This window comes from Ranitomeya variabilis, chromosome 4 (assembly GCF_051348905.1).
Source record: "Ranitomeya variabilis isolate aRanVar5 chromosome 4, aRanVar5.hap1, whole genome shotgun sequence".
NCBI lineage: Eukaryota > Metazoa > Chordata > Amphibia > Anura > Dendrobatidae > Ranitomeya > Ranitomeya variabilis.
In genome coordinates, this window is record NC_135235.1 from 605,716,235 (window position 1) to 605,728,970 (window position 12,736).

At 42.4% G+C, this 12,736-nt stretch overlaps 1 long non-coding RNA gene and 1 other non-coding gene across 2 annotated transcripts; both read right to left on the minus strand.

The window, feature by feature from the left end:
• Positions 1–7,583: 7,583 nt before the first annotated feature.
• LOC143769237 (uncharacterized) lies at positions 7,584–8,411 on the minus strand. Its single transcript, XR_013214289.1, has 3 exons — positions 8,304–8,411; positions 8,097–8,216; positions 7,584–7,918 (listed from the first exon to the last, which is right to left on the minus strand). It is a non-coding gene; the product is annotated as an uncharacterized LOC143769237 (long non-coding RNA).
• A 2,933-nt stretch (positions 8,412–11,344) lies between these two features.
• On the minus strand, positions 11,345–11,530 carry LOC143770671 (U2 spliceosomal RNA). Its single transcript, XR_013214694.1, has one exon. It is a non-coding gene; the product is annotated as a U2 spliceosomal RNA (small nuclear RNA).
• Between the last annotated feature and the right edge of the window lie 1,206 nt (positions 11,531–12,736).

The window sequence follows — 12,736 nt, forward strand, 5'->3', positions numbered from 1 at the left end:
CGCTGGTCTTTATTTTTTTCTCGCTTTAATTTTGTGGTGTCATACCTACCGGGTTCTAAGAATGTTAAGGCAGATGCCCTTTCTAGGAGTTTTGACCCGGACTCTCCTGGTAATTCTGAACCCACAGGTATCCTTAGGGAGGGAGTAATTTTGTCGGCCGTTTCTCCTGATCTGCGGCGGTCCTTGCAAGAGTTTCAGGCGGATAGACCGGATCGTTGTCCGCCTGATAGACTGTTTGTTCCGGATGATTGGACCAGCAGAGTCATCTCTGAGGTACATTCTTCTGCATTGGCAGGTCATCCCGGAATTTTTGGTACCAGGGATTTGGTGGCAAGATCCTTCTGGTGGCCTTCTCTGTCACGAGATGTGCGAGTCTTTGTGCAGTCATGTGACGTTTGTGCTCGGGCCAAGTCTTGTAGTTCTCGGGCTAGCGGACTGCTGTTGCCCTTGCCTATTCCTAAGAGGCCTTGGACACACATCTCGATGGATTTTATTTCAGATCTGCCTGTTTCCCAGAAGATGTCTGTCATCTGGGTGGTCTGTGACCGTTTCTCTAAAATGGTCCATTTGGTTCCTCTGCCCAAGTTGCCTTCTTCTTCTGAGTTGGTTCCTCTGTTTTTTCAGAATGTTGTCCGATTGCACGGTATTCCTGAGAATATTGTTTCTGACAGAGGTACCCAATTTGTGTCTAGATTTTGGCGGGCATTCTGTGCTAGGATGGGCATAGATTTGTCTTTTTCATCTGCTTTTCACCCTCAGACTAATGGCCAGACCGAGCGGACTAATCAGACCCTTGAGACATATCTGAGGTGTTTTGTCTCTGCTGACCAGGATGATTGGGTTGCTTTTTTGCCATTGGCAGAGTTCGCCCTCAATAATCGGGCCAGTTCTTCCACCTTGGTGTCCCCGTTTTTCTGTAATTCGGGGTTTCACCCTCGATTTTCCTCCGGTCAGGTGGAATCCTCGGATTGTCCTGGAGTGGATGCGGTGGTGGAGAGATTGCATCACATCTGGGGGCAGGTTATGGACAATTTGAAGTTGTCCCAGGAGAAGACTCAGCGTTTTGCCAACCGTCATCGTCGTGTTGGTTCTCGGCTTTGTGTTGGAGATTTAGTGTGGTTGTCTTCTCGTTTTGTCCCTATGAGGGTCTCTTCTCCTAAGTTTAAACCTCGGTTCATCGGCCCTTATAGAATATTGGAGATTCTTAATCCTGTTTCTTTCCGTTTGGACCTCCCTGCGTCCTTTTCCATTCATAACGTTTTTCATCGGTCGTTATTGCGCAGGTATGAGGTACCTGTTGTACCTTCAGTTGAGCCTCCTGCTCCGGTGTTGGTTGAGGGTGAGTTGGAGTACGTTGTGGAGAAAATTTTGGACTCTCGTGTTTCCAGACGGAAACTCCAATATCTGGTCAACTGGAAGGGTTACGGCCAGGAGGATAATTCTTGGGTCAATGCATCTGATGTTCATGCTTCTGATCTTGTTCGTGCCTTCCATAGGGCTCATCCTGGTCGCCCTGGTGGATCTGGTGAGGGTTCGGTGCCCCCTCCTTGAGGGGGGGGTACTGTTGTGAATTTGGATTCTGGGCTCCCCCGGTGGCCGCTTGTGGAATTGGACTTGTCATCCTCTTTCCTGTTTCACCTGATTCCATCAGTAGTGGGTGTCGCTATTTAAGCTCATTTCTCTGGTGGTTTCTTGCCGGTCAACAATGTTATCTGATGCCTCTCAGTGCTTGTTCCTGCTTCTAGACAACTACTAGATAAGTTGGACTTTTGTCCATGTTTTGTTTTGCCTATTTGTTCCAGTTCACAGCTGAAGTTTTGTTACTGTGTCTGGAAAGCTCTCGTTGATCAGGGATTGCTACTCTGGCGTTATGAGTTAATGCCAGAGTTTAAGGTAATCTCTGGATGGTGTTTTGTTAGTGTTTTTCTGCTGACCATGAAAGTATACTATCTGTCTTCTGCTATCTAGTAAGCGGACCTCAAATTTGCTAAGACTATTTTCCTGCTGCGTTTGTTGTTTCATCTGAACTCACCGTCATTATATGTGGGGGGCTACTGTCTTCTTTGGAATATTTCTCTAGAGGTGAGCCAGGTCTTATATTTCCCTCTGCTAGCTATTTAGGTCTTAGGCCAGAGCTGGGCATCTAGCGATAAATAGGAAATGCTACCTGGCTATTTCTAGTTGCGCGGCAGGCTTAGTTCATGGTCAGTATAGTTCCATCTTCCGAGAGCTTGTCCCTCTATAGGCTTGCTATGATCTCTGCCTGCAGAGATCACGACACACGTATTTCAGTGCCACGTGTTTCAGTGCCACGTATTTAAGTACCACGTATCACGTATTTCAGTGCCACGTATTTCAGTGCCACGTATTTCAGTGCCACGTATTTCAGTGCCACGTATCACATATTTCAGTGCCACGTATTTAAGTGCCACGTATTTCAGTGCCACGTATTTCAGTGCCACGTATTTCAGTGCCACGTATCACGTATTTCAGTGCCACGTGTTTCAGTGCCACGTATTTAAGTGCCACGTATCACGTATTTCAGTGCCACGTATTTCAGTGCCACGTATTTCAGTGCCACGTATTTCAGTGCCATGTATTTCAGTCACGTTTAGGGTTAGGGTTAGGGTTAGGGCTAGGGTTGGAGGTAAAGTTAGGGTTGGGGCTAAAGTTAGGGTTGGGGCTAAAGTTAGGGTTAGGGTTTGGATTACATTTACGTTTGGATTAGGGTTGGGATTAGAATTATGGGTGTGTCAGGGCTAGGGGTGTGGTTAGGGTTACCGTTGGGATTAGGGTTAGGGGTGTGTTTGGGTTAGGGTTTCAGGTAGAATTGGGGAGTTTCCGCTGTCCAGGCACATCAGGGGCTCTCCAAGCGCGGCATGGCGTCCAATCTCAATTCCAGCCAATTCTGCGTTGAAAAAGTAAAACAGTGCTCCTTCCCTTCCGAGCTCTCCCGTGCGCCCAAAAAGGGGTTTACCCCAACATATGTGTTATCAGCGTACTCGGGACAAATTGAACAACAACTTCTGGGGTCCAAGTTCTCTTGTTATCCTTAGGAAAATAAAAATTTGGGGGGCTAAAAATAATTTTTGTGGGAAAAAAAAGATGTTTTATTTTCACGGCTCTGCGTTATAAACTGTAGTGAAACACTTGGGGGTTCAAAGTTCTCACAACACATCTAGATAAGTTCCTTGGGAGGTCTAGTTTCCAATATGGGGTCACTTGTGGGGGGTTTGTACTGTTTGGGTACATCAGGGGCTCTGCAAATGCAACGTGACGCCTGCAGACCAATCCATTTAAGGCTGCATTCCAAATGGCGCTCCTTCCCTTCCGAGCTCTGTCATGCACCCAAACAGTGGTTCCCCCCCACATATGGGGTATCAGCGTACTCAGGACAAATTGGACAACAACTTTTGGGGTCTAATTTATCCTGTTACCCTTGTGAAAATACAAAACTGGGGGCTAAAAAATCATTTTTGTGAAAAAAAAAGGAATTTTTATTTTCACGGCTTTGCGCTATAAACTTTAGTGAAACACTTGGGGGTTCAAAGTTCTCAAAACACATCTAGATAAGTTCCTTGGGAGGTCTAGTTTCCAATATGGGGTCACTTGTGGGGGGTTTGTACTGTTTGGGTACATCAGGGGCTCTGCAAATGCAACGTGACGGCTGCTGACCAATCCATTTAAGTCTGCATTCCAAATGGCGCTCCTTCCCTTCCGAGCTCTGTCATGCGCCCAAACAGTGGTTCCCCCCCACATATGGGGTATCAGCGTACTCAGGACAAATTGGAAAACAAATTTTGGGGTCCAATTTATTCTGTTACCCTTGTAAAAATACAAAGCTGGGTGCTAAAAAATCATTTTTGAGAAAAAAAATAAAAATTATTTTCACGGCTCTGCGTTATAATCTGTAGTGAAACACTTGGGGGTTCAAAGCTCTCAAAACACATCTAGATAAGTTCCTTAGGGGGTCTACTTTCCAAAATGGTGTCACTTGTAGGGAGTTTCAATGTTTAGGCACATCAGGGGCTCTCCAAACGCAACATGGCCTCCCATCTCAATTCCAGTCAATTTTGCATTGAAAAGTCAAATGGCGCTCCTTCCCTTCCAAGCTCTGCCATGCGCCCAAACAATGGTTTACACCCACATATGGGGTATCATCGTACTCAGGACAAATTGCACAACATTTTTTGGGGTCCAATTTCTTCTCTTACCCTTGGGAAAATAAAAAATTGGGGGCAAAAAGATAATTTTTGTGAAAAAATATGATTTTTTATTTTTACGGCTCTGCATTATAAACTTCTGTGAAGCACTTGGTGGGTCAAAGTGCTCACCACACATCTAGATAAGTTCCTTAGGGGGTCTACTTTCCAAAATGGTGTCACTTGTAGGGAGTTTCAATGTTTAGGCACATCAGGGGCTCTCCAAACGCAACATGGCGTCCCATCTCAATTCCAGTCAATTTTGCATTGAAAAGTCAAATGGCGCTCCTTCCCTTCCAAGCTCTGCCATGCGCCCAAACAATGGTTTACACCCACATATGGGGTATCAGCGTACTCAGGACAAATTGCACAACATTTTTTGGGGTCCAATTTCTTCTCTTACCCTTGGGAAAATAAAAAATTGGGGGCAAAAAGATCATTTTTGTGAAAAAATATGATTTTTTATTTTTACGGCTCTGCATTATAAACTTCTGTGAAGCACTTGGTGGGTCAAAGTGCTCACCACACATCTAGATAAGTTCCTTAGGGGGTCTACTTTCCAAAATGGTGTCACTTGTAGGGAGTTTCAATGTTTAGGCACATCAGGGGCTCTCCAAACGCAACATGGCCTCCCATCTCAATTCCAGTCAATTTTGCATTGAAAAGTCAAATGGTGCTCCTTCCCTTCCAAGCTCTGCCATGCGCCCAAACAATGGTTTACACCCACATATTGGGTATCATCGTACTCAGGACAAATTGCACAACATTTTTTGGGGTCCAATTTCTTCTCTTACCCTTGGGAAAATAAAAAATTGGGGGCAAAAAGATCATTTTTGTGAAAAAATATGATTTTTTATTTTTACGGCTCTGCATTATAAACTTCTGTGAAGCACTTGGTGGGTCAAAGTGCTCACCACACATCTAGATAAGTTCCTTAGGGGGTCTACTTTCCAAAATGGTGTCACTTGTAGGGAGTTTCAATGTTTAGGCACATCAGGGGCTCTCCAAACGCAACATGGCGTCCCATCTCAATTCCAGTCAATTTTGCATTGAAAAGTCAAATGGCGCTCCTTCCCTTCCGAGCTCTGCCATGCGCCCAAACAATGGTTTACACCCACATATGGGGTATCAGCGTACTCAGGACAAATTGCACAACATTTTTTGGGGTCCAATTTCTTCTCTTACCCTTGGGAAAATAAAAAATTGGGGGCGAAAAATCATTTTTGTGAAAAAATATGATTTTTTATTTTTACGGCTCTGCATTATAAACTTCTGTGAAGCACTTGGTGGGTCAAAGTGCTCACCACACATCAAGATAAGTTCCTTAGGGGGTCTACTTTCCAAAATGGTGTCTCTTGTAGGGGGTTTCAGTGTTTAGGCACATCAGGGGCTCTCCAAACGCAACATGGCGTTCCATCTCAATTCCAGTCAATTTTGCATTGAAAAGTCAAATGGCGCTCCTTTCCTTCCGAGCTCTGCCATACGCCCAAACAGTGGTTTACCCTCACATATGGGGTATCAGCGTACTCAGGACAAATTGTACAACAACTTTGGGGGTCCATTTTCTCCTGTTACCCTTGGTAAAATAAAACAAATTGGAGCTGAAATAAATTGTGTGTGAAAAAAAGTTAAATGTTCATTTTTATTTAAACATTCCAAAAATTCCTGTGAAACACCTGAAGGGTTAATAAACTTCTTGAATGTGGTTTTGAGCACCTTGAGGGGTGCAGTTTTTAGAATGGTGTCACATTTGAGTATTTTCTATCATATAGACCCCTCAAAATGACTTCAAATGAGATGTGGTCCCTAAAAAAAAATGGTGTTGTAAAAATGAGAAATTGCTGGTCAACTTTTAACCCTTATAACTCCGTCACAAAAAAAATTTTGGTTCCAAAATTGTACTGATGTAAAGTAGACATGTGGGAAATGTTACTTATTAAGTATTTTGCGTGACATATGTCTGTGATTTAAGGGCATAAAAATTCAAAGTTGGAAAATTGCAAAATTTTCAAAATTTTCGCCAAATTTCCATTTTTTTCACAAATAAACGCAAGTTATATCGAATAAATTTTACCACTAACATGAAGTACAATATGTCACGAGAAAACAATGTCAGAATCGCCAAGATCCGTCAAAGCGTTCCAGAGTTATAGCCTCATAAAGGGACAGTGGTCAGAATTGTAAAAATTGGCCCGGTCATTAACGTGCAAACCACCCTTGGGGGTGAAGGGGTTAAAAAAGATTCAGAATTAAAATCTTCCCAGGTTTGTTTTGTAGCGAAAATAGGGTCTAAAGCATCGTCACCTTTAAGTCTTAACTGTACAAAGTCACCAGGTTCAATGTCCCTGATGATTCTATCCAGTAATGACTGAATGCTGTCATGAACAATATTCACGCCCTCTACAAATGATTGTACACGCTCCAAATTTACAAATCTAAAATGATCTGTATGTATATGTCCGTTGAAATTGCGGAGGGCCCTTTGATGATAGATGCGTTGTAAAAATACTGTATGATCGGGGCACAACACATTACCATCAGCGACAAAGGCAGCGTCTGTGGCTTGTGAATTTTGTGTAGCTACATGCAGGGCATTTGCAGATTTATCTTGGCTATGTGAATGCTGGTCTGACTTGTTGTGACAACTGGGGGGTCTGTAGTGCTATTGCAGGACACACGCCACCATGTCGCCTCCTAGCGCATAGCACGCGTTTAGCGCTGACCAACAAATTTAGAGTCCTCTTTATTACTCTAGCCCTATTATGCCTGGGTAGTGCTGGTTTAGGTGATTTATGCACACCGTACCCAACCACATTCAGTCATAATGGGGTAGCTGCAGATGTTATCTCACCATCCAGCTGCAGGTTCCGGAGTGCATATAGTTCGGCCTTATTAGCATGTGTTGGGGTTAGTGTTGCTAATAATTTTTCAAAAGTAGCACAAAAAAATATTATTTTGGGGACCCAGAGTTTGTAGCGTAAGTAGCGGGTGAACTGTTCCTTAAACACAGGCATTTCAGTGGGGCCCCAACCGACGGATTCATGCAGCAGATTTGTAGATGTGGATTCTGTATCGTTAGCCGGTACTGACACCGCTGCTTGAATCCTTGGCTTTTTACACACCTTAACAGCCACTGGTAACGAGCTCTTTAACCGCTTCTTAACACTAACAGAGTTAGATACACAGGCATGAGATGTGGCACCCAAATTAGAGGCGCATGAGGGACCGGCACCAGAGGAATTAGCAGGTACAGTTAGATATGCTGCTGGCGGCTGCATAGTGTGTGCCATACTTATAATGAACGGTTCTATGGCTGATTGCTTACCATCAGCGAGCTGATCAATCGCGCAATCAAGCTCTTCACAAGTCAGCGGGGGTGTGGCACTCACGGCACTGGATGTGCTTGTTGGCTCTGTAATATGCTTTGTTTTTTTGCTTTTGTTTTCGGGGTGCCTCTATCACTTCTTGGTATAGTAGCGCCGGGTCATTCACACGACTGATCGATGGCTGGTTAGCACTTGAATGGGGTATTTCACGCTGGTCCGCCGGCACAGGGTTTCCCAGGCCTTGCACCACACAGATCGGTGATGCCGGGGGTGTTCTAACAGGTCCATTAGCCATCTGTATTGCCGACCACACTGGTGACGCATCATTCTCTGAGAGCTGTAGCGGCTGTAGAGGTGCTGGAGGTGTTTTTCTCATGACTTTGCGTTTAGCTGCAGGAAAGATTGTACATGTGTCAGATATGTGCGAGACCACCGCCTGTCTCTGCGCTTCGCTGCTGGAAAGATTATACATGTGTCAGATATGTGTGGGACCGGGAACTCATTGGAGTGTATCATTGATTGTACATAGACTCATAGACTATGCATGTATATCAAAATATACACTTACGGGCTTGCGATGTGGGATGGACGATTGCCGTGGTGGCTTCTGGGGCTTCTGTGAGGTTCTCCATTAGCAGAGGTATATTCTCTTTTGTGAATACAATTCTCCTAGGCTTCACTTTACAAGCTTTAGATAAAGATATAGGACTTAGTAGAGGCGAGTGGGATTTTCCCAGAGCGGTTGTGCAAAAACACGTTTTCATACGATTGCTACCTTTTCCTTTCTTGCTCGCAGTCCATCGTGGGTTTTTAGGGCCTCTAGAAACCGGGCTGTTTCTCGGTGTGGGGGTCTGGTACAGCAGGTCTTCAGCGGCCGTCTGATTGTGTTCCGAGGTATTTGGCTCTGGAATCAGGCCGACATCTGTAAAGAATTCATATATATTTACACATCTAAATGCATGTACTTAAAAGATATATATATATATATATATATATATATATATATATACACACACACACGCGCACACACGCATGCACACGCACACACCGCACCTATGATGTCTTGTGCCAAATCCCATACCGCGGCACCCGCTTCAGTAGTGTTACTATACTCAGCTCCAGGTGTATCACACTCCAGAGCAGACAAACTGAAGTCTGTTAAAACTTCATCGGGGAGGGCCCTCATAAGTTCATCTTAAGCAAGAAAGAATAAAACAATATAAAAATAATACACAAAACAGCCCTTAATTAGAATGGCACACTAAGAGTTGTATTTATATAAAGCTTGAAGCATACCTTATGTCGAATCCTCAATTAGGTCGGAAAAATCCAAAAAAATTTGGGATTCCATCTAAAATAAATTAACTGTGTAAATTTTCTGTGCTATCTATATTAATTCTGCGCCACAGACAAATACGTTTTATATAGTATGCGAAGTAAATTTGAGCCTACTGCATAAATATGCCTATGTTAAGCAAAACATATGTGATACGGATAAGTATATCTATATTAATTTTACACCATAAATATGGGTTATACCGTAAAACTATATTATACAACACAACTAAATTTGTGCCTACTGTATAAATATGGCTATGTTAAGCAAAACAGGTAATACGGAATAAGTCTTGCTATATTAATTTTACACCACAAATATGGTTTACACAGTGAAACTACACTCACTGGCCACTTTATTAGGTACACCTGTCCAACTTCTTGTTAACACTTAATTTCTAATCAGCCAATCACATGGCGGCAACTCAGTGCATTTAGGCATGTAGACATGGTCAAGACAATCTCCTGCAGTTCAAACCGAGCATCAGTATGGGGAAGAAAGGTGATTTGAGTGCCTTTGAACGTGGCATGGTTGTTGGTGCCAGAAGGGCTGGTCTGAGTATTTCAGAAACTGCTGATCTACTGGGATTTTCACGCACAACCATCTCTAGGGTTTACAGAGAATGGTCCGAAAAAGAAAAAAAATCCAGTGAGCGGCAGTTCTGTGGGCGGAAATGCCTTGTTGATGCCAGAGGTCAGAAGAGAATGGGCAGACTGGTTCGAGCTGATAGAAAGGCAACAGTGACTCAAATCGCCACCCGTTACAACCAAGGTAGGCCTAAGAGCATCTCTGAACGCACAGTGCGTCGAACTTTGAGGCAGATGGGCTACAGCAGCAGAAGACCACACCGGGTACCACTCCTTTCAGCTAAGAACAGGAAACTGAGGCTACAATTTGTACAAGCTCATCGAAATTGGACAGTAGAAGATTGGAAAAACGTTGCTTGGTCTGATGAGTCTCGATTTCTGCTGCGACATTCGGATGGTAGGGTCAGAATTTGGCGTAAACAACATGAAAGCATGGATCCATCCTGCCTTGTATGGAGCATCTTTGGGATGTGCAGCCGACAAATCTGCGGCAACTGTGTGATGCCATCATGTCAATATGGACCAAAATCTCTGAGGAATGCTTCCAGCACCTTGTTGAATCTATGCCACGAAGAATTGAGGCAGTTCTGAAGGCAAAAGGGGGTCCAACCCGTTACTAGCATGGTGTACCTAATAAAGTGGCCGGTGAGTGTATATTATACACCACAACAACTAAATTTACGCCTACTGTGTATATGCCTATGTTAAGCAAACATGTGTAATAAGTCGTTATACCCAGTTAAATAACTCAAGCGGTGAATACGCTAGTTATGATGTATTAACATCTATTAACTATTGTATTACACAAATTATGGCATAATAAATATACGGTTAAATTATTAAAACAAATAATGTTGCTAACCATCAATATAGTACTAAATTATTAAAAAAAATAACAACTTTAATTATGGTTTAAGCTATGCATAGTTAAATATAATTAAGCATTTGCGAATAATAAGACAAAATAGAATAATGCGGTGCTCTGTATATACTTACATTTAGAATAGCTCTGAGATTAGTCTGGCCTGGTTTTGCTAGCTGTGTGCTGTACTGCAATGCTGCAGGCACCTGAATTTATTCTGACTGTCAGAAAACAAGCCTTTTGTTAACACCCAGACACACACCCAGTTACGCCCCTCCATATGCCTTCTGTTAACACCCAGAACACACCCATACAGACAATTATTGCTTGTATTAACTCAATCATGATATAGCCAGATTAAAACCTGAAATTTTATACAATTGAGTATCTGAAAGAAGCAAGCGGCTGTTGATCATTGACACACAATCATTTATTCAATCATGGCGTCTAATTCCTATGAGGAAATATTAGAGAAACAATATTTCACACCTAAGGCCCCCGGATCATTCAGCGGAATTGACATCTGATGTGACTGACTGGTTGAATAAACAAGACACATACACGCTACAAAGACCTGCTAGAAAGCGCTTTTTGACAAACAAAATCTACATCTCGGACATTGATGCGCAGTGGCAAGCGGATCTCGTAAGTTTAATTGACTATTCAAGGGAGAATGATAATGTCAAATACATCCTGACGGTGATTGATACTCTGTGATAAAAGCGTGATGTTGCAACGATATCGTTAATGATATCGTTATGTGTGACTCAGCCTTTAACACACCTGTTGCAACCAGTAAAGACAAATTGATTGATTGATTGCATATTGAATGCAATACAATGTTTGACATACATAGGTGAAAGCAAGGCCAGACAAGGCACACAAAATGTTGCAAATGGTCAAGTGAAATCGAGCAAATGCTACATTTGGCATCTGAAATGTGCTTCTCTGACCCTGAAATAAATTCACATAAAGGGTTAAAAGACAACTTGCGCTGATTTCAATTCAATCTGTTTTTAGAAACCGGATCAGAGGAGTGCACTGTTCCAGGAGGTACTGCAATAACGGGTCAATGCGTGGAGTGGACAGAGCAAGCTCTTTTTCCATCTCCCTGTTCTAAAAATCTATTTAATATACGGTCCCCAAATAGGGGACGTATCAGATATTAAACTGATAAGAACAGATTTTTTTTTCTATACCATTCAGTAAAGTTTTATAGCAACAAACAAAAGTATGAAAACTCAAAATACGTTGCCAAAACTTTCATCATCATGGTATTTTCTTTATTCCATCTTTTGTAACTTAAAGCAATTACAAACATATTACTTTCCTTTACAACCTTATAAACATCATATTTACATAATAACATAACAGTTCAGAAAACACAAACAAGGACTTACTGGAACTTTACCTGTGACCTCCATTTCTTAACTTTCCAAAAACCTGAATTGGAGCCACCACCACCACCACGGCTGTCCCATAAATAAACTACATATAACCTAGAGAGAACCATTCTAATACAATTATTAACTGAAATCACTTTTCTCTTGAATAAACACAAATTCCTAACATCCCACAGACTTTCTATTACACATGCCATTATCAGCCACATCAATCTCTCCTTCACCCGACTACTTGCACCCATCCCAAACATTACCACTCTCCAATTTATGAAACTGCCATCCGCCAGTCCCTTGCATAAACCACCCACTCCCTTCCAAACACTCTGAACATAATCACAATTCCATACTAAATGCATAACAGATTCGCTCCCTCCACATCCATCCCTCGGACACACTTCGGTCCTAATCAGGTCCCTCCTCTTTTGCACTGCTCTCACAGGCAAAATCTAATGCAGACACATCCATACAATATCACGCTGCCTATTAGATATCCCTTTTATACTCATCTTCCTCCATACATATGACGCTTTGCTCGATCTCAAACCACTAATATTATATTCGAACTCTCTCACACGCATCCTTCTCCTTACATTCCTTATCACCTTAAATTCGCTCATGGGAACATTCAACAAATCATGCTTAAAAATAAACTTTTCCACAAACTCATACCATACTGGACATTTTAACGGCATTGGCACTATCGCATCCCTCCTCATCCACTTCAACCAAATAACATCCACCCGGCCATATATCTAACCATAAATGCCGTTTTATTATCCCTTCCTAACAAAACAACCACTGTCTTGATATAATTCAAACCAAGACATAATTAAAAATTAGGGAAATCCATGCCCCCATTCTCCCATAATCTACACAAATATTCCCTTTTCAGTTTCTCCATTTTACTCCCAAATTACAAATTAACTTTTCATTCCTCCTAAAACCCCTATAAGGGGCTGGAAAAACCAGAGATATAAAAAGTAACATAGGAGGAATAACAGATTTTATCATGAAGACTTT